At 43.7% G+C, this 25,386-nt stretch overlaps 1 protein-coding gene across 1 annotated transcript in view; it reads left to right on the forward strand.

Annotated features, from left to right (window-relative positions):
• The first annotated feature begins 17,771 nt into the window (after positions 1-17,771).
• The window catches only part of LOC121932589 (talin-2-like), a 56,869-nt gene continuing 49,254 nt past the window's right edge, over positions 17,772-25,386 (forward strand). Inside the window, exon 1 of the mRNA XM_042471378.1 lies at positions 17,772-18,060. The gene's annotated coding sequence lies outside the window, so the exon portion shown is untranslated. The remainder of the gene's footprint in view (positions 18,061-25,386) is intronic.

Consider the following 25,386-nt stretch of genomic DNA (forward strand, 5'->3'; position numbering starts at 1 on the left):
CCCTCTCATGTTTTCCTAAGAGTAATTAGTTCTTATAATAACCGTGAGCTTTAATTAGAAGGCAGCAGCACCTCGGTGCATCCGGGTGGGCTGGGAAGAGGCAATGCCTTGCTTCCTCTTTGCAGGCAAAGCAGTTGTTGCTCATTGAAAAATGACAGGAGGGCCTAAACCCACCAGAGGTTGGAGTCGTGTGGCTTTTGTGTGGAATGGCAATCTAGTCAGGGTCTCTCCGGTTATGGATTGGACCCTGCTTTGATGGGACAATCTGTGCCCTTAGCTTGACTTTGACTTTTCTGTTGTTGTATGCCTTCAATTCTTTCCAACTTGCATTAACCTAAGGTGAGCCTTCACTGGGTTTTTCTTTGGAAAGATTTGGTTCAGAAGGAGTTTGTCTTTTTTTTTGAGATGAGAGAGTGTGACTTGTCCAAGGTCACTCATGGGTTTCATGGTTTTGCTAGGTTTCAAACCCTGGTCTCCAGAAACATGGTGCAAGGCTCCAAACTGCACTACACCTCACTGGCTTGACTTATGGCAACCTTATGAATGGATAACACTTTAGAGACCTGGTTATCAACAATTTTTTTGAGCCAAACAATTATTCCACTTTAATTGCAATGACAGTCTTCTATTGAATCCCAGGATTTGTCGTGTTGTAAGATACACTCAGCCCTCTGTATCCATGGATTCCTTATCTGTGTTTGAAAAATATTCAAATATATATCTCCAAAATATAGATCTTGATTTTGCCATTTCATGTAAGGACACCATTTTACTACGCCATTGTATTTATGGGATTGCGCATCCACAGATTTTGGTATTCAGAAGGGTCCTGGATCCAAACACAGCAGATACAATGGCCACTGTAGTGTGAATTTTAGCCAAGTCTCTAGTACCTCCCTGAATGCTAATGATGAAGTGTCAAGTGATCCAAAGGTTGCATCTACGGTATAGAATAATGCAGTTGCACCACTTTAGCTGCCATGGCTCCATCCTACAGAATCCTAGGATTTGTGTTTTTAAAGGCACCAGTAGTCTTGGGCGAGAAGCCTAAATAAAGACCTTCTAAGGCCTATTACAGACTGCCAAAATAAGCTGCTTCGGGTCTCTTTGGAGGTATGCTATTTAAATGATGCATGGGTCCTAAGAGTCCAGGAGTTGTGCCAAAGCCACACTCCATTCCTAAGCACTGGGGGCAGCTTTGGTGCAGCTTCTGGATTCTTAGGATGCATGCTCATTTAAACGCATACCTCCAAAGGACTTGAGCAGCTTTATTTGGCAGTCTGAACAGGCCTAAAAACTCCAAACCCCAGGTTCCATAGGTGGACCTACAGTGCTTAAAGTGGTGTCAAACTGCATTATTTCAACAGTTGTAAGCACCCCATGTCTTGCAAATTTTGGGTGTAGTGTCTTTTTATCCATAATGCATTTTTCCATAATATTTGCCTTCTACTTTGCAAAGTGTTATGGTCTTTCCCAATGTTATTTTTGCGTATGTCCCCAGTCTGATAGTTGAGTGGTCATTTTCTCTTCAAGGGAGGTTCAGGCTTAATTTGCTTCAGGACCTACGAAGACAGGACAAAGTGTCTTGCATATGAAACTCAACTCTTCCTTTTCTGGGTCTGTAAAAAGCAAACAGCAAGTTAACTGGGGCTGCCAGGGTTAACTGGGTTGGAGGGAGTTCAGGTTATCACCGCAAAACACTCATAGGAACGTAGGAGAACTTTGTTCACATCTGGTCTCACTTTTGGAATTAACACGGTAGATCCAGTTGTGTCATCGCTCTGTGTATTTTGGCAGTCCTAGCATGTTTGACCATAGTTTAACAAGAGAAACCCTATATTTTTATTCCAACAGGAAAATCCAGTCAATGACCAGCACTTGTCCTTGCTGCAGATCCCTTTAGGTTTCATTTCTTAAGCAGGCTTGCTTCCTAAATATACTGTCCTTGGGGCAATGGGAAAAATATTCCCAATAAACATTCAGTGGTACCAGCAGTTTCAACCAAACAGTGTAGTCGTGATCCATCCATTTTGCTTGATTTAAATCAAACCTTCTTTGCAACTGCATGGATGTTTGCTGCATGTGCGGCGGCTCTTGCCGGACACTCATTGCCCTCTTAAATAATGGAACGAACTCTCCAGAGGAAGGGAAATTAATGAGCTCTCGGAGTCGTGTTGCATGGATCAATGCAGTGACATCAAATCAATACCTCCTCAGGAAATCGGTGGCATCTTTGGCCCAAAAGCAGGAAAGGCCAGGCCTAATGACAGAGCCAGCCTCACGTCTTTGACTGCTGCAGTTGAATAAACCTCTCCTGCCAGGCAAAGTTTGCTGACTTGACCCATTGTCAAGGTCCTCGAAAGACCCTTTCTAATGGAACAAGGCTGGAAATGGGGAAAGAAAGAGGGTCTTCCTGACCTTTTGTGCCGAGATAATACACAAATGCACCAAAAGTGCAGTGGGTCCTCAGTATCCACTGGGGTTTGGTGTAAGACTCCCTGTGGTTCCCAAATCCGTGGATGCTCAAGCCCCCTAAATAAAATGGCATTGAATTGAACTGAACTCCTGCTCAACCAGGTCACACTCTCTCAGTCTCAGAGGATGGGCAGTAACAAACCCCCTCTGAAGAAACATGCAAGAAACCCTGTGATAGGGTTGCACATGTCGGAAATGACTTGAAGGTACACATGACGACATGATTTGACTTTAACTACCATGCTAGCATCTTGTTGATCTGGGGCTATATAGTTTGGTGAGGTACTGACTCTTCCAGTTTAGGATTTTCTGAGGAACCCTCCCCAAACTACAGATCCAGGATTCCACAGGATGGAGCCATGTCAATTAAACTGAAATAATGTTCTATCACTATAAGTAATCCAGGGAGTTGTAGTACAGTGGGCCCTTGGTATCCCTTGGGGTTTGCTTCCAGGCCCTGCCACCGTGGATTTCAAAATCTATGGATGCTCAAGTCCCTTTAAATACAATGGCATAGTAAATGGTATCCCTTATTTTAAAAAAATCAAGGTTTGCTTTTTGGATATATACACTCATCCTCCACATTTGTGGCTTTGACTTTTGCAGATTTGACTATTCTTGCTAGAAATATCTCGTCTTCCAAACAAACTCTGTGGTTAACTTTCACCAAACATAGCACTGGAGGATAGAGATTCCTAGAGAAACACTCCACTAGACATTTCTAGCTCCTCTGGGCAATTCTATGGTCAATGTCTGGCAGACGTTGACCACAGAGTTGCACTGAAGGACCTAGAGTTCCTAGAGAAGGTTCTCTCGGGGAAAAATATAGTGTTTTGGTTATTTGCAGTTTTTCCACATTCACGGGAGTCCTGTGCCTCTACCCCAGAGAATGTGGAGGGACGAGTGTGTGTGTGTGTTATGGAATATTTTCAAGCCATGGATAGCTGAATCTGTGGATAAAGAATCTGTGGATATGGAGGGGTGACTGTATTTGTTACTGTTTTGTTGTGTGCCTTCAAGTCCCTAAGGCACCACTATCACAAGTCTCTAGATTTGTTTGGAGAGGGGTTGCCATTATCCTCCTCTGGAATGAGAGACGTTTTTAATATACAGTGACCCTTGTTATCCTGGGGTTTGGTTCCAAGATTCCTTGTGATAACAAATCCGTGTATGCTCAGTCCCATTAAATATATGACTAGTAAATGGTGTCCCTTATAAAAAAATGGGAAATCAAAATTTGATATTTGAAATTTATACTTTTTTTGAAATTTTCAAAACTTTATGCTTGAATCCATGTATAAAAATCCATGTATAAGAAGGGCCGACTGTATATGTATCCAGTTATGTGTCCAGTTATGGTGACCCCATGGATTTTATTTTTTGCATAAATTTTACTTAGGCAGGGAGTCCTTGGTTTTGCCGTTCCTTTCTCTGAACAGAGCCCTGCACCTCCACTGAGGCTGCAACATCCAGAACAAAAGCAAACCGCCTCTACAGTTCGGATCCTTTGCAAGCTGGAGTTGCAATTTTATTTTTAATTCACTTTCTCACTACAATTGAGGCTACAGTGTCCTGCTTTTGCTCAGGGCCTTGCAGCCCCAATTGTAGCAAAGGAAACTAAAATAAAAACTTTAACAAGGTTTAGTTGGTACCTGTATTCACCATAAATGGTACTTTTAATATATCAGACAAGATATTTTTGTGCCAAACAAAGGTAGGTGTGTGTGTGTGTGTGTGTGTGTGTGTGTATCTACATCCCTAAAGTAACAAAATGACTTTCAACAATATGACTTAAAGTGACTTTCATTTTTTAAAACTTTCCCTGAAAATTTCCATCCCTGAACAACAGAAAAACCTTTTCTTCCATCCTTCCTCCCCCATGGCTTCAAAATTTCCAAAATGTTTACCTCTTTGCTTGCAGCAGTATTCACACACACCTTTAACTTTTCCACATTTTGTTGCGTCACAACCTGGAACTGAAGTGGAATTCATTGGCGTTGTCACCATCCGATGTGGCCAAAATGCTCCACACTGCAGAACCTCCAACGCTTCGGAGGATACTTGTGGCCAAGAAACTTTAGAATCAAGATGGCAAAAGTTTTTAAATGAGGAAGAACGCACAAACTAGGAGATGCTGCAGCAGTTTGCTTTTGCCTGAACCTCTTGGGAAAGGCAAGGCTCCACTCTTTCCTGAGTTAATTGGAGGCAAACTCTTTTTGCACTTCGAACCTGATTTTGGAACATTTTAAAAGCAGCTGAAAAAGTGGAGTGGCAGAGGATTAACTGAAACAGTTGGAAAGTATGGTCTTGTGAAGGTGCAAAATATTTTTGCTGTTACATCTGTAAAGAGTGCATGCTAGTTAGCATTTTGCAGCATAGTTAACTGAAGGCAAAATCCTTTTGCAGTTTGAACTCAGTTTGCAGCAGTTGAAGTCAGCTGAAGACAAAAGGGGAAAGCGAGAAAAAGAGGAGAGAGAAGCTGGGACATTTTAAAAGCAGCTGAAAAAGTGGGAATTATTGGAATTGTTCATGCCAAATGATGACAGTTGGGAAGGTATGATGTTACGAAGGTGCAAAACATTTGTATTGTTGCATCAACAGTGCATGTTAGTTAGCATTTTGTGGTGTGGGACTACAACTCCAGCTAGCATGGGAGTTATAGTCCAAACATGGAAGCCGCCAGGCTGATAAAGACTGAGCCATGGGATCCTGGTTGACTCCAGTGTGAAATCCCAAATTCAAAGCAAAACGCTGAAATCAACCCGTGTTTTTTAAACAATGATGCACAAAGGGCTTATCTTCTTTCCAGATCATAAACACACTCCTTTGCTTTCAGTCACAAGGTTTTGGGGTCTTTCTCCTTATCTCTTTAGGAGGCAAACAGCAATCCTCCACCTCACATACAAACAAGAGAGAGGAATGTTTCTTTTTTGGCGTTTTTACCAAGGAGTTGAAAGGAACAGGACTTGCAGATTTCATGGTTTGATTGTCTATCTCCTTCACATTATAGCAGGACTCTTTATGCTTAAAGATCAATTCTCAGAGTCCTGCTGGAATAAAAAGGACTTTTTTTACTTGCTTGTAGAAAGATAATAAGTTCATAAAATGGACATTAATTGTCTTGTTCTTGGAGGGTTGAGAGCTCTTGTTGTTGTGTGCTTTCAAGTGGTTTCCAACTTATGGCAACCCCAAGGTGAACCTATCCTGGGGTTTTCTTGGCAAGAGTTGTACAAAGGAGATTTGCCATTGCCTTCCATTGAGGCTGAGAGAGAGTGGCTTGCTTAAGGTCACCCAGTGGGTTTACATGGCTGAGTTGGGATTTGAACCCTGGTCTGTAGAGTCCTAGCCCAACATCATGCTGAGCTACGTGGTCTTTTATGCAACTTAGCAAAGGAGTTGGGAGCAAATTTGGTGGGATGTGCAGGTAGGTGTATATATACTGTATGTGTCTGTAAAATTCAGACATAGCTGTGGAATATCAGTAAGCAAAGGGATCTTGTAAGGTGCTATAAGATCCCTATAGATACAGATATAGATGTGTGTATCTGTGTGGGATTCAGAGACATCACCATGATAGTCTGGAATATCAACATGCCAAAGGATCTTGTAAATCTGAGTCTCAAAGGTGCTGCAAGATACACTTGGCTCACCGCATTTGCCACTTTGACTTTTGCGGATTTGATTATTTGCGGCTTTGCTTAATATGTTCTCTCTAGGAATCTCTTCAGTCCTCCAGCGCAATTCTTCCAGAAGGTGACCACAGAGTTGTGCTGGAGAAAACACTTCTCTAGGCATTTGTAGGGCCTCTAGTATGATTCTGTGATCTGGCAGATGTTGACCATAGAGTTCCACTGGAGGATCTGGAGATTCTTAGAAACATGTTCTTTTAGGTGAAAAGAATAGCGTTTTTTATTTGCATTTTTTCCACATTAATGGGAGTCTTTCAGCCTGAACCTTAGCAAATGTGGATGGATGGATGGATATGTGGATGGATGGAGAGAGAGAGAGAGATAAAAATGTAAGTAAGTGAGAAAACCTGCTGCATTGTTAAAACCTTCAGCTGAGATCCTGGTTGTCTTTGGAGGCAGAAAGACATAGCTGTGATTTCCAAACAAACTGCATGACTTCACTTCCTGATTTTTTTTTAAAAAAAATTAATTTGGTTTTCAGGGATTAAAAAAAAACCAAACCCCAAAGCTTGACTATTGAATCTGAAGACATTCAGTGCGTGGGAGGGGTGTGCAATGCATACGTTGAGAGGAATGAAAAGAGTGCATACATTTGCAAAGCCAGAAGCTGAAACACTTGCGCATTCTTGTATTTTTGACCTCCCTTCCCGAGGTTCCCCTCTCATTTTATTTTAAAATGAAATGGACTGAGCAATGGATCTTTTTGTTTCTTCCATCCACAACCAGAAACCACCACCGCCCCCATCATTATGGAACGGGTGTTTTGTAATGTGAAGTCATATCTATGGGCCGCCGATCGGATGGTGTGTGTGGGTGAAGTTAGGGTTTTGGGGGATTGTGTGATTTGTCGGAAAGAATTGGTTAAAGACTTGGAGACCCCAAAACAACAAAGTGAGGCTGGGGCCAGAGCAGAAATTGGAGTTTTTTGACTTTGTGGGGAAAGGCAATCCAATCCTCTCCTGGGCTTCATGACAAGATAGTTAGGAATTACAAAAGTTTTTCTGGGATTGATGTTTCCCAACCTGCTGTCTTTGAGAAGCGCTGGACTCCAGCTCCCATCATCCCCCCAATTCCCAGGAATCCTTCATCCCATGTGGAACATGGATTTGGGAAGTTTCTGGTCCAAAAAGATATGCTTTCTTTTTTTTCCCCCTTGCCAAGTTGTACTCTACTGAAGAAATCTTGCCTAGAAAAACATTGCATAGGGTCACCATAAGTAGGAGATCCCACCTGGTACAGTATTGTGGTTTTTGAGCCTTGGACTATGACTCCGGAGACCAGGGTTTGAATTCTGGCTCAGCCATGGAAACTCACTGGAGGACCTTGGGCAAGTCTTAGAGGAAGGCAGTGGCCAACCTCCATGGAATAACTTTTGCCATGACAACCCAATTGTAGGGTTGCCATATAGGAGCCAATATAATGTCACTGTCTGTATGTTGGACTTGGATGCTGGGGGATCAAGATTTGAATTCTTGCCATGGAAACCACATGGGTCACTATGGGCAAGTCACACTCTCTCTTAGAGGAAGGATATGGTGGCAAACATCTGAAGAAATCTGGCCAAGAAAACCCTAGGATAGCTTAGAGTCAACATGAAGGCACATAACAACAAGCAACTTAACAATTGTCCCCATTTCCCCAAACCTTGGTGTTAGAGTCATTGAATCTTAAGGCCCTCACCAAACTACAAATCCCAGGATTCCATAGGACAGAGCCAGGAACTACAATTGTTTTCTAGTGTTGAAATGCAACCTGTGGAAGAACAATGAGTCTAGCAGAAGCCGAGGCGGGATCACATCAATATCGACAATACAAATTGCAAAGTGCACAACAGATTAAAAACAACATTATATAACAATACTATACAATACAATACTAACCAACCAGCAGTATTGCGATAAGGGAATTAAAGCATCTGAATTGTCGTCTGTTTTCCATATTATCAAATCAGAGGGGGAATATTCAACTATAGCTGGTCGGGTGGATATGCCCGCCTGAAGAGATCTGTCTTTAATGCCTTCTTAAAGGTTTCTAGTGTGTAATAAGACAGATCTCTTCCGGTAAGTTGTTCCATAATTTTGGGGCCACGGCTGTAAATGCTTTAAGGGAAGTAGTGACCAGTCTAGTTTTTGCGTATTCCAGCAGGTTCTTCCCTGAAGTTCTGAGAGTGCGGGGCGGATTGTGTAGGGAGAGGCATTCCCTTAAGTAACTCGGGCCCGACCGAGTCATGTAGTTAAAGGTAACGACCAACACTTTGTATTGCGCCCGGAAGCTAATCTTGATGTTTAAGAGGAGTTGTTACTCCTTCAGTGGAGACACCAGGAATTGAACCATGAACCTTCTGCACGCAAGGAGCCTGTTCTATCACCCGTTGATGTTCCTATGCTCAGACTGGCAATCTATGAAGGCTGCTGTTTGTGCACACATGCATATGTCTGTCTGCGTTTCAAGACCCCAACAGCAAAGATACAAATGATTGCATATCCTGTCAACTTGGGATCTCACCCGCCATCAAGTAAATGAAGTCCGGGAAGAGAATCGCCTGGAGGAGATGATGGAAGAAATTAGATTTCTTTCAGTACAGATAGGACTTGGGATGTAATAATTTACTCTGCTGTCTGGCGTATTCTTGGCATTTTTCTTTCTTTCCTAATCAGTGAGGACCTACTGCAGCCCAATCCATTTAGGTACACAAAGGAGGGAGGGCCAGACAGAAGGAAGGAAGGAAGGAGGGAGAAAGAGGGAAGGGAAGGAATCGGAACCTTACTCCTCTTTCTCTCTTGATATGGGCCTCAATCCACCAAGAAGCTCTCCTGCACAAGTCCTGTTGAAAAGCAAAGATGCTCGAGAAGAGCATTTCCAAATGTACCAGAGCAATGTAATGTTGGCTCCAGATTTCACTCTTCGCTAAAAGTGACAAAGAGGAGTGCAGTGGTTTGGAGAGGAAAGACCACAAAAGTGGAGAGGATAGAAGACGTTTTTGGTATTCCAACCCCCCCTCAAAAGAAATGCCCCTGTCCATCAAAATAGTTGGGATGGTGGAAAATAAAACCTCACCCTTGTCATTTTAACAATAAAACAGGCCCGTGTCTTGGTTTATTAGATGTATTAGGGTCCTTTCGGATCCTAATGGTGCTTCTGGAAGAGTCTGGACCCTACTAAACAAGATGCACTCAACAGAGACTTTTGAACAAGAACGTGTAAACAAGGTGTATCTTGTCAGATCACTTGTAAATACAATTCACCTTGTCAGACTCCTTCCAAGCAAGATGCACTTCATCAGATCCCTTGTAAACAAGATGCACTTCATCAGATTCCTAGTAAACAAGGCACACCTTATCAAATCTCTTGTAAGCAAGATGCACCTTGTCAGATCCCTTGTAAATAAGATGCACCTTGATAGGTCTTTTGTAAACAAGATGCTCCTCATTACAAAGGGTCTTGCATAATGCACATTACTGCCTGTTATCTGTTGCCTTTGTAATGGTCATGCTTTTAACTGCTTTCAAACTCCATTGCTAGTTCAATTATATTTAACTTTTGCATGATAGGCTTTTTCAGCTGTATCTGTTTTAACCTTTTTAAGAAGCCTGGAATCCCAAATTGAGGGAAAGGAGGGATGTAAATAAATATAATAGCAGGGGTATAGCTATGGAGGGAAGCAAAAAGATGGTGTTTCCCTCCTCAAAGTAAGAATTCTGCTGCCTCAATAGCATTTTCTTACACTCCCCCAATTTCTAGCATTGTAGTAACCAAAAGTTGAGAATTTAAGAATGCAATTTGAGCACCCAAAGAAGCAGGGAAAGCAAAATCACCAGAGGAATGTGGATGGAGCAAATTGACGAATTACAGACACAAGCAATTTTCAGTATTTTATTTTACTCTCTGTAATGCTTGAAATTTGAGGCATGAAGGAATATTTAATTGGGAGAGATTTTTATTGGAGAGCATTTCTCCCCTTCTTCCGGTAGTTACATCTCTGAATAATCTTACCAAATCTGCTCTGGTGCTTTGCAAAAAAGGACATTTTCTGGTGAGAGACTTTGGGAAATACAGGGACAGTTTGCACATTCAAACAGGTGTTGCAAATGGAGAGAGCCTTTAAAATGGAAGGGAAAAAAATTATTGCCATGCTCCAGAGACCAATTAATCAAATAGTTATTTATCTGGAACAGAGGCAGTCGAGAATGGGTTCCGTTGCGCTGACATTTTTGAGACAGCTGTGCTTTCTTGTAACAACCCAAGAAGAAGGCGGAGGGAACCCGGCTTTGCCAAAGAGGTGACTTTTGTCTACAAGAGCGGCACAGCTGCACCTGTGCGCAGCGTTAAAACTGGAGGCTGAGCATTTGTGCTTTATCTCGGGGAACTGTTCCGTTCACTCAGTTTTCACCGACGCGTCCAATTACCCACGCAGATCGGCTGTCTGGTGACACTTTCCAGAACTGGCTATATACTTTTGGAGAGGAAGTTACAGAGACCAAGGAAATCTTGCTTTTTGTGCCAAGGCGATTGAAAGTTTCTGAGCAGAGTACGTCATGCAAGCTGGTACTGTATATGCATTTACACAAAAAGCTGTTTCGATAGTAAGAGCTAGTCTGAAGCCTCTGTGCCAGTGGCTGCATCTACACTACAGAATTAATGCAGTTTGACTGCATTTTAACTGCCATGGCTCCATCCTTCAGAATCACCAACATAGCAGTGTTGCATTTTTTGTTGTGTGACTTCAAGTGATTTCCAACTTATGACGGAAACCTTATCATGAGGTTTTCTTGGGAAGATTTGTTCAAAGTAGGTTCGCCATTGCCTTCCTTTGAGGCTGAGAGATTGTGACTTACCCAAGGTCACCTGAGGTTCCATGGCCAAACAGGGATTTGAACCTGTAGTCCAACACTCTAACCACTACACCATGCTGCCTCTGGTGTGAAATTACCTTTCTGCATACTCCATCCTCAGTTGGTTTTGCTTTACAAGTTCCTTAGAAAGGGGTCTTAGGGTCACTGAGTAAATTGTATGTAGACAATGCCAGACAAATATTGAAAAGGTGGAGAACCAGAGGGAGAAAAAGCAATTGAGCAGGAAGTTATGGCAGGTGGAAAGGCATGGTTTTAATTGTACAGATCAGTGGTACTCAAAGTTGGATTAAACATTGATCAGAATGAATACTGCAGTCAAGAACTCAGTAGACTGGTAATGGAAAGGCATCCATGAAAGAACTAGAAGAAGATCTTAAAGAGTAAAGATATACAATCCATAAATCAGGGCCGGTTCACAAGCCATTGGTTGCCTCATCCTTTGCAGATCATTTATTGAATGCAACAAGCCCCTTCAGGCTGTAGAGTAGCTTTCCAACCTTCCATTGCTTCACATTTTCTCACCTAGTTCCGCTTATATTAGCATCTGAGGGTCACCAACTCAAGTGTATAATAGGCCCAGGGATGCCTGTTAATTTTCTCCTTGGTAGTGAACCGAAGACAGTGCAGCTTGAGAGCTGGAGATTGCCTTTTATGGATGAAATTTCCATCTGTGAAGCTGGAAACAAAAGCAGAGGGGGTGAAGGGGAAGCTGACTTTGCTGCCTCAGCATTCAGGGAGCCGAAATGTTCGAGGCAGCAGCACCGATCAGCAAAAAGAGCCGTCCACTTCCTAATGGTTCTGCCTACTGAGTTTGCAAAGTTGCAGCATTGAAAGGCATTTTCTTTACAGTTCTGTCACATCATATGTGGAAATCTGTATGTACAGCGCTGTGTAAATCTACAGTGCTACATAAATAAAGCATAATAATAATAAGTGAACCATGCAGGATTGTCGTTGCTGCACTGAAAGCTGCCACCTTGGGTTTGCAGTCTAGCTTTGCTCGGTGGCAATCCCATGTCTTTGGTCTCTCTTTTGAAACCTGAGAAAGAGATCGAAATTTGGTGTGCATATGCAAGAAGCCATTTCTCCTTTCAAGTTTATTATTCAACTGTTTGGAGGGGGTTGTTGATTGAATGTATGATTTTGCCTTTCTCCATAAAGGAGGACTATAGGAGGGAGGATGGGACAGCCAGCAAAATCGTATGTGGGCCAGCCTTCCCAACCATGGAGCCAACTCTGTCTACAGAGATTTGCAAGCCAAGTTGGCTTATGTCATGAGTAACTCCAAAATTACACTTGTGTACCAGCTGCCATTTGTCTTTCGGTCCATCCAGGCATGTCTTAGGAGCACTTGCTTAAAGTGCCACCAGAGCTTTTGCTTTCTCCGGAAAATGTGTGCATGAAATCTTCACCCCCTTCTTGGAGAGGCGTACAATAGACAAAGCCCATCTTTGACGCTTTATTACGCGGCGCCTATCTGGCATTACGGAGATGGGAAAGAGAGATAACATTGTTGGGATTCCGGAAAGTTGTGCTTGGGGCTGATTTTGGAATCGCAATAAGAGCCCTTGCCACAGTTCATAAGTCGACAGGGGTCTGTTTGTCCAGAGCTTGGTAGCCTCTGGGTGGTGGCACTTTGCCAAGCTGATATTGATCCTTGCTGGAGGCATGCCAGCAAATCTCCATCTCCAATAAGACTCACATTTGCAAGAGAGGGTAGGATGGCATTTTTAATTTGCTCACTTTTGGGAGGAAATAGGCGTATAACTTGTCATTGAGATGGGTGACTGCATAGGTTAGATCCTACTTACAAATGATTGTTTTTGCATTACAGTATAAGCTTTACTCTTGGCTATCTGTGCTTGGATATGCAGACGACACGGTACTACTATCAGGAAACAACACCAACTTGGAACAGCTGCTAAGGAAGAAAGTGCAACGGCAAATTTAATGCTGAATCTAAAGGAAAGAAGAAAAATTACCATGGAGGATCTATGCAGACTCAACCAAGACAATGAGGAAACTGAAATAGTAAAACATGGATCAAACATTGATCAGAATGGAGACTGCAGTTGAGAAATCAGAAGGAGGTTAGGAATGGAAGGGCAGCCATGAAAGAAGATCATAAAGAGAAAAAATATACAGTAAAGTAAAGTTAGAATCATCCAAGACATTGTATTCCCCATCACTATGTACAGATGTGGGTGCTAGAGAGAGACGAAAGTGGATAAGAAGTAAATAAATTCATTTGAGAAGTGGGGCTGAAGAAGAGTGCTAAGGATACTATGGACAGCCAAAAAGACAAACAAGTGGGTCCTAGAACAGGTCAAGCCTGAAATCTCCCTGGAGAAATACTATGGAATCTGAGGATTTATAGTTCATTGTGGTACCAGAGCTCTCTCACACAAAACTGCATATCCCAGAATTCCGGAGCATTGAGCCGTGGCAGTTAAAGTGGTGCCCAGCTGCATTAATTCTGCAATGTGGATGAGGCCTAAGTAGTTTGGAAGCTAAAAAGGACCAAGTAATGGAGCTGGAGAAGGGCCATGGATATTGAAAGAGCTAAGAAAGGAATCGAAAGAAAGGGTCATATAGAAGGAAAGGGGGAAGCGAAGAAAATGAAAGAGGGACAAACTGCAGCGGTAAGAAATTGCTCCGTCTTCTGGCCCTGTCTTTGGCTGGGAGCCTCTGGCTAATTGAGAGATTCCTTGCCTGTTGTGTCATCGAACATTGGATTCACAAGCGATTCCGTTTTGCATGCTTACCTAAAATTGACCTCCTTCCATGGAGGATGTTCCAACTCCGCGGTCTGCTCAAACTGGAGAGTCCTTGGCAAGGGACTACGATGATAGATGATTCTTCCCAGTGAAGCCAACCAATAAGTGTGCTTCAAATAAGCAAATAAATGAGTGTTCATTGGGAAAGGATGACAAAGGGAAGGGAAGGAATGGGATGTGTGGGATTGGGCCAAGGCTGAGCCCCACAGCTGTCCGAAGGAGCATTGCTTGACCATGGCTTCAACCCAATGGCTGCACCCAACTAGAGTAGACCTACTGAGTCAGCTCTTGGAGGGTAAGTCAGCATTTATGTAAATCAGGGATGGGACTCATTCACTGTGCCTGATGTATTTTGTTTGGACTGTAACTCCCAGCATTCTTCACTACTGGTGCTATGGGCTGGGAGCTGTTGTGACTTATCATCTGGACTCACTTTTCAACAGCTGATTCAATGGGTCTACTCTAATGTGTGGAAGGGGAAATAAATACCTTAAAAGACAGCATGGTATAATGGTTTGAATGTTGTACTATGACTGGAGATCAGGGTTCAAATCCTGGCTCAGCCATGGAAACCCACTGGGTGAATTTGACTGAGTCACACACTCTCAGACCCAGAAAACCCCATGATAGGGTTGCCTTAGGATTACCATAAGTTTGAAATGACTTGAAGGTATACAACGACAAAGAAAAATTCCCCAAAGGCGCCAGATCTTTTCTGATCTTGGAAGCTAAGCAGGGTCAGCCCTGGTTCATATTTGAATGGGAGACTGCCGAGGAATTTAAGTGCTGTTAGGCTCTATTTCAGTGCAAGGAACTGGCAAAGCCACAGATTGTTTGCCTAAGAAAACCCTACAAAAGTCACACGCATTTAAGCAAGGTACCAGATCCCATCTGATCTTGGAAGCTAAGCAGGGTCAGCCCTGGTTGGTGGATGGGAGACCACCAACGAATCCCAGGTACTGGAGGCAATATTTCAGAGGAAGGAACTAGCAAAAACACCTCTGCATATTCCTTGCGTAAGAAAACCCAATGAAATTCATGGGGTCACCATAAGTCAACAGGCAACTTGAAGGCACATAGACATACAGATACTCTAGTTGGGACCAGCCAGAAGATCCAATGATGAGGAAGACTGGGAGTCACACTCCAACAACACCTATAGGGAAGCATGTATTCCTCTCTTGATGTAAATCCTCTTGATTCAATAAGTCTAGTTGAGACTAGTAGTTGAGTTGATGCCTACTTGCTTAGCCTTCTTCATTCTCACTTACCATCTGCATTACAAGTGAGGTGGATGCCATCAAAGAAGTTTGCAACTGCCCTGAGTTTGCAAGACCTGAGCAAGGCAATTGATGGGTGTGGTTTTTGGACATCTCTCATTCAGAATGCTGACATAAATCAAAGTCAGCTTGATGGCAAATAACAACAAGCCAGGATGTCTGATCTTTTTACTGCTCCACACACCCTGATATTCCTATCTGATATCTTTTGAATAATCCTTCCAACCAAAAGCAGAAAATCCCCCATTCTCGTAGGGAAAATATTGGTGCTATGGATTTACTTTTTAGCTGGTGTCTTCCATTTGCAGGAACAGCTCATTTTCTTGGAATCGCTAGAATATCTTAGCTAAACAGTATTTAAAAGATTACATGTCCTGGGTCACAAGCAATATAATTTTTTACATTCTGGAATAAACCAGGGTGAAGTCACTTTTTGGATGCAAACGTAGCTGATGGAAGGGAGTGAAGATTTGGTTTGGGAGCCAGGATACATTATATAGGTCTGCTGCTCCGATTGCTCATTATTCCAAACCCAAGGCAAAACATCAGCTCACACCTTTCTGCTTAGAACAAAGCATGATGATCTTGGACTCTAGGACCCATCACCAATGGTGAAGGATACTGAGAGTTGCAGTCCAACAACATTTGGATTACCATTTTATGCCTGTGCTGGGTTGAGAGTCTGAATTTCGTGTCCATCTTTGTGTCCTTGGTGGTGAGTTCTCATGGTTGCACTTCCAGACCTTTTGTTCCATCCATCTCCAGATCATCTTTGTCATCTTTCTTCTCCTCAGTAGATTGTTCCTGGCTCCTGTCCTCTTTCTGGTCATTCCAATAAAAAAGATTTTTTGATGGGAAAATGCTGCTTCTGAAGTCTGGTCCCACCCTTCCTATTTCTGAAGTAATTCTCTGGGCCTCTTCCATTCCCGACTGTCCAGAGTGTTTGGTGTGGATGTATCAAGAGCAAGGAGAGGAGAGGGGAAGATGCAGTTTGAATGTGAAACTACAACTCTGGAGACCAGGGTTCAATTCTCAGCTTGTCCATGAAACCCACGAAGTGACCTTGGGCAAGTCACACTCTCTCAGCCTCAGAGGAAGGCAATGGCAAACCTCCTCTGAACAAATCTTGCCAAGGAAACCCTATGATAGGGTCACATTAGGACCACCATAAGTTGGAAACAACTTGAAGGCACCCAACAGCGACAAAACGAATTGAAGCAGCAGCAGCAGCAACAACAACAAATAAATGTCCAACACAAATACAAACAGCCAACTGGATTACATGTTTCTCCTTGTTTCTCTTTGAAGGCACACAACTCGAAAGCACACAACAAATTCTCATTCTGGTGCTGAATGTCATCCAGACTATTCACACCAGAACAGAGATTCATACCTTGCACCATTCGAACAGGGCACCACCAGGACAGAAGGGCAAAATCCCCTTCAAGTATTCTTGTCATAAGAGAGCCCTATGAAATCCAGGGGGTCACCATAAGTCAACAGGCTACTTGAAGGCCCATAGACACACAGGGGCTTATGGTTGAGCTGGACTTCCTTGCAGTCTGGCAGCTATTAATGGCAAGAATCCATGGACTGCAACCAGTCACTCGGTGTCTTGTGAGACCTTCCCTCCTAGACAGAAACCGGTTTATTCCTGGCTGTCTCCATGCAAGTTTATTTCCGGACGGAGTCGAGTTATTCTGGGGATCCCCCTTTCTTGAAACCCATCTTGGCAAAAGCTGCTTCTGGAATGGTCCTATATTCATCCTGCTTTCTTTGCTTCCAAATGAAGGGAAAATATGTCCTCAGCTACTTTCCAGGTGATATGATAGTGATAGTATACGATCATAGCTCCTCCATGATTCTTGGGGGGATTTCCCCTTCCAGATCTGGGTCTGCTTCTCCTACAAAAACCTGATATTATTTTATTCATTTAGTTGCCACATTTCCCACAAAGCTGGGACTCAAGGTAGTTTGTAAAAGTCGAGTGTATAGGTGCTTTGAAGCAAAGTTGTCTAAAAGAGTGCTTCTTCTTATTTTGGCCTGTCCAGAATTGCACATAAAGTTTGTGTGCAAGCAAAGGTGTCACTACCTCAATCACCAATTTTGCAGCATTTCGGATTTTTGGATATGGGATATTCAACCCAAGCCCTGACATAATGGGATGACTTGCCCAAACCAAAAAGGTTGGGAATTATTTGACCCTCCAAATGTTGGTGGACTACAACTCCAAGCATACTTCACCACTGATGGGAGCTGCACACCTTCAACATCTGGAAGGCGACACATTCCCCACACTTGTTGTGCAATCCCATAGACTATTGTCCCAAAGATCATGGTGGGCCCAGATAGTTTGCTTTGTATAGCTTGGTTATGTAACCAAAGGTGCTGGGGTTGCCCCACATGTGAAACGATATCAAGTCCATCCATAACGCTAGCCAGAAAGTAAGAAAAGGCCTGCTCCTTGTACATGCGAGTGTGCATTGTGTGTAGACAGGCTCCTTGGAGGGTCGGTATTAATGGAGTTCCGGTAATCTTTTGCCTTGGAGCTTGCATGCTTAGCTTGAGAGCGGCAACCACTGCCTGCATTGCTGAACAGACAGAAATAGCTATGCAACCTGAGAAGCGCTGTGTAGTGTAGCAGCTAAGTCTAACTTTTGCAGCAGTGGGTCAGAAATACCCCCAAACAGGGAAAGAAGCACACTTTGCAATGGGCCAGGCAGCCCCGGTGGGACTGGATTAAAATGTAAAGAAGTTTGCTTGGTTAATTGGATTAAGGACTCAACGGCAAGGAGCTTCTGTCACGCCAAAGAACCATCTTGAATTTGGAGGGGAAAGCCCACTGTCGGTGACTCAGAATTTGCGGATCAAGTCCATCAATGGCTGCAATTTCTTCTGAGGGGATATTATCTAATACTAGAATGGTGTTGAGTGATTTTGCACCTTTTGGGAGGAATCCTTGATGCTCTCGTGAGTTCCTATAGAGGTATGTGCTAATGGAATGATGGCTGAGAAATTGCACAAAAGCGGTGCTGCCTTATCCATGCTTGATGCATTGCATGCTGATCAAGGCAATTAAGTCCTTGCTGTAGATGAGCAAGAACTGTCTCATTAAGGGCTTGAAAGGTTCAACAACCTTTTAAAAAGGAGTGGGGCGTTCTCGTTCAATTTGCGTTTCAGGGGTCCTTGGGAAAAAATGCCGATTTGTCAGTGGCTTTCTTGGGCTTTCGTTGGAAAAGGGATGGTTTCTCCTGTGTATTTGTACACTGCTTTTATAATATAGTCATTTGTCTGGGGGCAACATGGTGGCATTGTGCCCCCTATGAATTTTGCTGCCAATGACATTTGGGGTCAGTTGGGCTTTTAGAAATATAATTTGCACATCCAAAGAGTCAGGCAAAGTGACCAAAGGAATGTCAACAGAACAAATAAAGGAATTCTAGGTAGGAATGATCTCCTTTGTCTCACTCTTAGAAACTATAAATTTGGGGACTGATGGCAACTTTTCATGGAGAGAGTTCTTGCTGGAGGGGCAATGCTGTCTTTTTCCACCCGCAACCAAACCATCCCTGTACTCATGCTCTCCCTTCCACCTGTTCCAAATTTTTAATATAAAGGTCTTCACTTTGGCTTTGTATTAAATCTGCATCAAAGTTACCATCAAGGGGGCAATGCAGCATTTGCAACGCGTGGCTGATTTGGCTGATCAAGCTTGCTCCATCCTCAATATGACATCCCTTCAACTGAGCCATATCCGATTGCAGCCATTGAGTGCCATCGTCCATTTGCTGTGCCAGGACTTCTGAATGCATAAATATTCGCCACTTGAGTCCCTATATTGAGAGAAAGGTGGGATAGAAGAAGATGATGATGATGATGATGAAGAAGATGAAGATGAATATGGCCAAAGATGGAAATGATACATCCACCACACACCCGCACAGGTTGCTTTTGCCTGACCCTTCTGGACCCTTGGAAACTACTTTTGTAGTTTGGACTTACTTTACAGCAATTGAAGTAAGCTAAGGAAAAGGGGCAAAAGCGGGAGGACGAAAGATAAGCCGAAACATTTTAAAAACAGCTGAACAAGCAGGACAGCAGAGGATTAATCGGGACTATCCTTCCCTTGGAGGGTATGCTGTTCTAGTGGGAGTGTGTCTGTGTTTGAACTACAGTGGTTGTGTCAACTGTTTGTCCTTCTTGTGGCAATTGTCTAGAAGCTTCCAAATGGGAGATATTTTGTGCAGGCATCTCTGGGCCCTCATGCAAAGGGAATCCATTCCCACTCCTTGTGTAAATGTGGTTCTGTGCAATTGCAATGGTTTAATTTTTCTCTCTTCCTGGGATTTCTTTGGTGTGTGTGTGTGTGTGTATGTGTGATGGGTTTTTTCTGCTCCCAGCCATGCCTTCCTCCCCCGAGCTCCCATCTGTTGTTGAGCTGAAGGAGTGATTACGGCAAAAGCGGGCTCCGAACACTTGAGGCCTTTGATGAGGAATTAAGAACTGTGCTTGACGAAGCGTCTAAAGAACGAGCGTTCTTGGAATGAATGAGGTGGAATAAGCAACATGAAGTACAGAGAATGTTAAAGAGCACAGGGAGATTGCGGTGGGGTTCGAATCACATGAATGCATCCACAGATTTAATAATTTAATGTCTGGTTTGCCATCTGAAGTCATTAAACTGGGGTGTCTATGGGGCAAGATGTAGCGGCCAAGGGTCTGTTTCCGTCCCACAGTCTCTCCAACTTCCCTAGGCTCACCCCTTTTGCTGGCCATAAAACAGGTGCACCCCACATTTTTGCAGCATTTGCAACAGAAGAAAATGTGGGATCAACAAATCTCAGTGTGAGGTCAAGATGGTAAAAGTTATTAATGAAGAAGAACAAACAAAAGATGATATGCTGCAGCAGTTTGCTTTGCCTGAGCCTGAAGGGAAGGGCAAGACTCTTTCCAATATTGTCCTCTCTGCAAAGTGCTTTTGCGTTTGGCGCTCAGTTTGCAGCAATTGAAATAAGCTAAGGACAAAGGAGGAAAATGGGAGGAAGAAAAAGCAACTGGGACATTTTAAAAGAAGCTGAAAAAGTAGGATTAATCAGGGCTTTTTCTGCCAAATCAGGACAGTTTAAGGATATGGAACTACCTTCTTGAAAGTCTTGAGTCTCTACTGACATGGTTTTAACCCACCCCAAATTGGCTATTAGAGTGGCATAATAATTAGAATGTCGGACGTTGTACCTCTGGAGATCAAGGTTCGAATCCTGTCTCGGTCATGAAAACTCACTGAGTTACTTGAGCAAGTCCATTTTCTCAGGCTCAGGAAAAGCAATGGAGCTCCAAGGGGCTAGCCTGAAGAAAGAGGCTCCTCCCTCCTTAACTGTCATCTTTCGGCCTGTGAGGAATAGGCTGGCCAGCTCCATCAGGGCTAGCCTGAGAAAGAGGTTCCTCCTCCTTAAGTGTCATCTTTCGCCTGTGGGGAGAGAATAGGCTGGCCCAGCTCCTCAGGGCTAGCCTGGAAGAAGAGACTCTTCCCTCCATAACTGTCATTCTGGCCTGCGAGGGAGAGAATAGGCTGGCCCAGCTCCATCAGGGTCGCCTGAAGAAAGAGGTCCTCCCTCCTTAACTGTCATCTTTTGGCCTGTGGGGGGAGAATAGGCAGGCCCAGCTCCCTCAGGCTAGCCTGGAAGAAGAGATCTTCCCTCCATAACTGTCATCTTCTGGCCTGCGGGGAGGGAAATAGGCTGGCCCAGCTCCATCACAGGCTAGCCTGAAGAAAGAGGCTCCTCCCTCCAACTGTCATCTTTCGCCTGAGGGAGAGAATAGGCTGGCCCAGCTCCTCAGGGCTAGCCTGAAGAAGAGGCTCCTCCCTCCTTAACTGTCATCCTTGGCCTATGAGGAAGAGAATAGGCTGGCCCAGCTCCTCAGGGCTGCCTGAAGAGAGGCTCCTCCCTCCTTAACTGTCATCTTTCGGCCTGGGAGGGGAGAATAGGCTGGCCCAGCTCCATCAGGGCTAGCCTGAAGAAAGAGGTCCTCCCTCCTTAACTGTCATCCTTCGGCCTATGAGGAAGAGAATAGGCTGCCCAGCTCCATCAGGGTAGCCTGAAGAAGAGCCCTCCCTCCAGTCCTTCTGCCTTGGTCCAGGCCTCAGAGGGAGAGAAGAATGCTGGACCTGATCCCCTCCCCTCTCACCATTCCCTTCTCCTTTTGTGTCATGTCTTTTTTAGATTTAAGCCTGAGGGCAGGGAACCGTCTATTATCCCCTCTGTTGTAAGCCGCCCGGATTCCCAGTGATTGGGCGGCATATAAAAACCCCATGTAGGTTTGCTTAAGGTTGCCATAGTCAGAAATGACTTGAACGCACACAACAACAACGAAATGGCCACTTCCAATTCTGTTTTGTCTTTTCGATATTTCTGGCGTTCAAGCAGCTGTATGGTCCTACAAACAGAAAGTCTTGGATTCTTGGACCTACCACAGTGACAATTTTCAGCAATGCCAGCAAAGACTCCATTGTATACAACTGTGTTACAATGTGTAATAAATCCACCAAATGTTGAGAGGAGGGGGAAAAATGCACAAGTACATAAAGACCTATGTGTTTACAGTTTTGTAGTGATGACAAATGCCAATGTAGTTTTGTTTCCAGATCACTCCCCGTGGGGATAAATCTGAATCTGGGAGAAGAATGATTTTCCACTCCTCTTCCAAATGCCTGGGACCAAAGTAGACCTTTCTGTCTCTTGACTTCTTAAGGAACCCTTATCAGGAAGGGAACTTCCAACAAACATTGGCAAGAACGTCCTTACACAAGAGCTGTTTTGTGCACTGCGAAATATCCAGTTGCACTGGGAAAAAAATGAGCAAAGGGGCAGGAGAGGAGGAAGTGTTGGCCACCAAAATGTGTTGGGGTCATCTGTTTGCTATTGGTGTCCTTTCCCCACCTTTATCCAGATCTGGGGATGTTGGCCACAATGCACCATGGAGAAAGCTATCACATCTTTTGCATTTCCAGAGCTTCCCTGTTCCAGGGCACACTCCTTGCACATTTGGGAAGCATCCTCTGGCAGGTTCTTTGAATGGCATAGCGTTTTTTTGGCTCTCCGAAACTTTCCATTCCAATGCATGGCAGAATTCAAGCTTGGATCCAAGGAACGCGTTGCTCCTCTCCCTCCAATCTGGTTCTAGTAACTTACTGAGATTCCCATTCCTTTAGCTACGTGGGACCTTGGTACCACTGGGTTTGGTTCCAGGACTCTCCATGGAGACCAAAATCCATGGATGCTCAAATCCCATTAAATACAATGGCACAGTGTAGTGGTTTGAGAATTGGACTACAACTCTGGAGACTGGGTTTTGATTCCAAGCTTGGTAATCTTGGAAAGTCACCTTCAGCCTCAGGGGAAGGAAATGGCAAACCTCCTCTGAAAAAACTTGCAAGAAAACCCCATGATAGATTTGCCTTAGGGTCACCATAAGTCAGAATGACTTGCAGGAACACTTCCTTGGAGGTCTTTAAGCAGACTGGGATGGCCATCTGTATGGGTGCTTTGATTGTGTTCCTGCATGGCAGAATGGGGTTGGATGGATGGCCCTTGGAGTCTTTCCATTCTATAATTCTATGATCTAACACACCACCGGCACCACTACCATATAAAATAGCAAAATCAAGGTTTGCTTTTTGTAATTTTATATATTACTTAATTATTTTCAAGCCATGATGCTTGAATCTGTGTATAAATAATCTGTGGATACAGAGGGCCGACTGTATTTTGAGTTACGTTCCACTTTTTAAATGAAATTTGGAGAAGACGGTTTACTCAGTTTCCAAACTACTGGTCTCTGAGCCTTCTTCTCTTTTCCATGGTGTGTTTTGGAAACTGTATTGTCTCTTAGGCTTGCTGGGATGCTGTGCATCTTTGATGACTTTTTTTTCTTTGAGAATTTAAGGCTTTGACACCCTTCCAAGCGATATAGTTTTGCTTACGGCAGGGATGTAATTAGCTCTGCTTGTGTAAACCTCTTTGCTGGAGCCTTCCCTTAAGTGAATTCCTCTTGCTAATGCGCTTTTGGGGCGGATGTGATTTTTGAAATGTGTTGCCTCTGATTTAACATTGGGATGCCGTGAACTGAAAATACTTACAGAACCTGTTGCTGACCATCTGTGCAAGTCCGGATCAGGTCCTTTACCATTCCTATACTTCACTTCATTGAGTAAAACTGTTCAATGTTTTCCAACTCTTAAAGATGTAGATGTGGGGGGTTTTCTCACAGTAAATGGGGTGTTTGTGGGAGGGGTCTTTTCGTGGCTGCCTCCAGGATCTTTAACTCCCTTTCTAGATCGGTTAGATTGGTGCCATCCTGTCAGCCTTTCCTTAGGCAGGTGAAGATCTTATGTTTTTTTGTGGGTATTTCGGGCTATGAGGCCCTGTTCTAGGAGAGTTTATTCCTGACGTTTTGCCAGCATCTGTGGCTGCATCTTCAGAGAATGCCAGCATGGAGAGAGTGGATCTGTAAACCCCAATTCATCTTCCAGGAATGGGTTTCAGATCCTTTTTGCATGGTCTACCATGTGTTTTTATTGTGCATCTTTTTTTGTCCTGTGGTGATGTGGTGGAGTTATTTTGTAGGTATCTGTCCATGTATGTAAGTTTTCTGTATACTGTGTGGCCTCAAACGTTGGTACGGTTTTTGAACGGCCAGGATATCCAAGAATGCCAATGCTCCTTTTCTTATTTCATTGTGATTGGTGACACTTTCCCATCTGCAACCTGAAGAAGATCTGACCGTTGTTTGAACCATCTGAACAACACTTCACCCAAACAACATTCACGACAACTTGGAGGGTCTGCAGTACCTCGCCAAAAACATCAATGGATGCATTCGTTTTCTGAATTTGGTGATATTTGGTGAGGCTGCAGGTTAATATAAATACAAACCTCCCCATGGCCTTTGAAAAACCCGTTGGTTCCCTAAATAGAGAAACACTTCGGCCATCCAAATATGCACTTTGCGTGATCAGGCTAATTTCGGTTCCTCGTATTGATCTTCTCTGCTGCGGCAGCGTTTGATGTCGTGCTTCTGTGCATTAACTTAAAAGGTGGTTTTTCAGTTTATGGCAAGGCCTGCAAAGCATCCTTTGAAATGAGCCTCCAAACCCATTGAGTTGTGCGTTCTTTTTTAAAATAGGCAGGGATTTTAAATGAGCTCATCTTGATCAGTTTCAAGCCTCGAGCCATTGCTTACTTACAGGAAACACCCGGCTCTCTTGGATGAAGCTGGAGTCCTGCAGTTCTCTATTTTTGCCCTCTTCTGCAAGCACTAACAGGTTGTCTTCCAGTATACTGTTTTATATTATTGTTTAAATTTGCTGTTCACCACTTTGAGAAAGGAAGGATATAAGATGATGATGATGATGATGTGATGATGATGTGATGATGATGATGATGATATATAGGTCAGGCTGCAAGAACAAGGTGGGCAATGTATGTCCTTTGAGGGTTTCCACTCAGGGTCATCCCATGATCTGAGACTGGACCGCATCCCATGGCAGTTAAAGTGGCATCAAACTGATTTATTCTCCAGTGAGGATGCAGCCCTAGCATGGTCCTTTGTAAGGTCATTAAGCATTAGGTCTCAAACCCAGTTGCGCAACGGCAACACAGTCACTCTCACACAGAGTGAGATCCCTTAACTAGAAGTGTATATGCAAATACAGGTATTCGAAAATCTTTAAAAATCCAAAATACACAATACTTCTGGTCCCAAGCACTTCAGATAAGGAAGCCTCAACCTGTATTAGCCACCAGCTTGGATAGTTTCAGAGTAATATTCATGAAGAATAAGATAGTGGTTTCTACTCATATATATTTCTCCATGTCTCGGGCATCAGCGACGACGACAGATGGCATTTCTCCCCTCAGTCAGTGTCTTGAGGCAGTAAAGGACTGGATGAGGGAAAACAAACTCAAGCTGAATCCAGACAAAACAGAGGTTGAAAACGGCTCGTAAACCAGGTATTGGGCTGCAACTTCCAGTCCTAGAGGGGCTCACACTCTCCTCAAAGGACTGTGTTTGCAGTCTGGGGATGCTTCTTGACCCGTTGCTTCAGATGAGAAATCAGGTGAACGCGACAGTCAAGAGTGCCTGCTATCACCTTTGGCTGACATGCCAGCTGCACCCTTTCCTGGATCAGGGTGACCTCGAAACCGTAGTACAGGTGCTGGTAACCTCAAGACTTGATTTTTGCAATGCGCTCTACATGGGGCTACCCTTGTGTCTAGTCCGGAAACTCCAGTTGGTACAGAATATGGCAGCC

This window comes from Sceloporus undulatus, chromosome 6 (assembly GCF_019175285.1).
Source record: "Sceloporus undulatus isolate JIND9_A2432 ecotype Alabama chromosome 6, SceUnd_v1.1, whole genome shotgun sequence".
NCBI lineage: Eukaryota > Metazoa > Chordata > Lepidosauria > Squamata > Phrynosomatidae > Sceloporus > Sceloporus undulatus.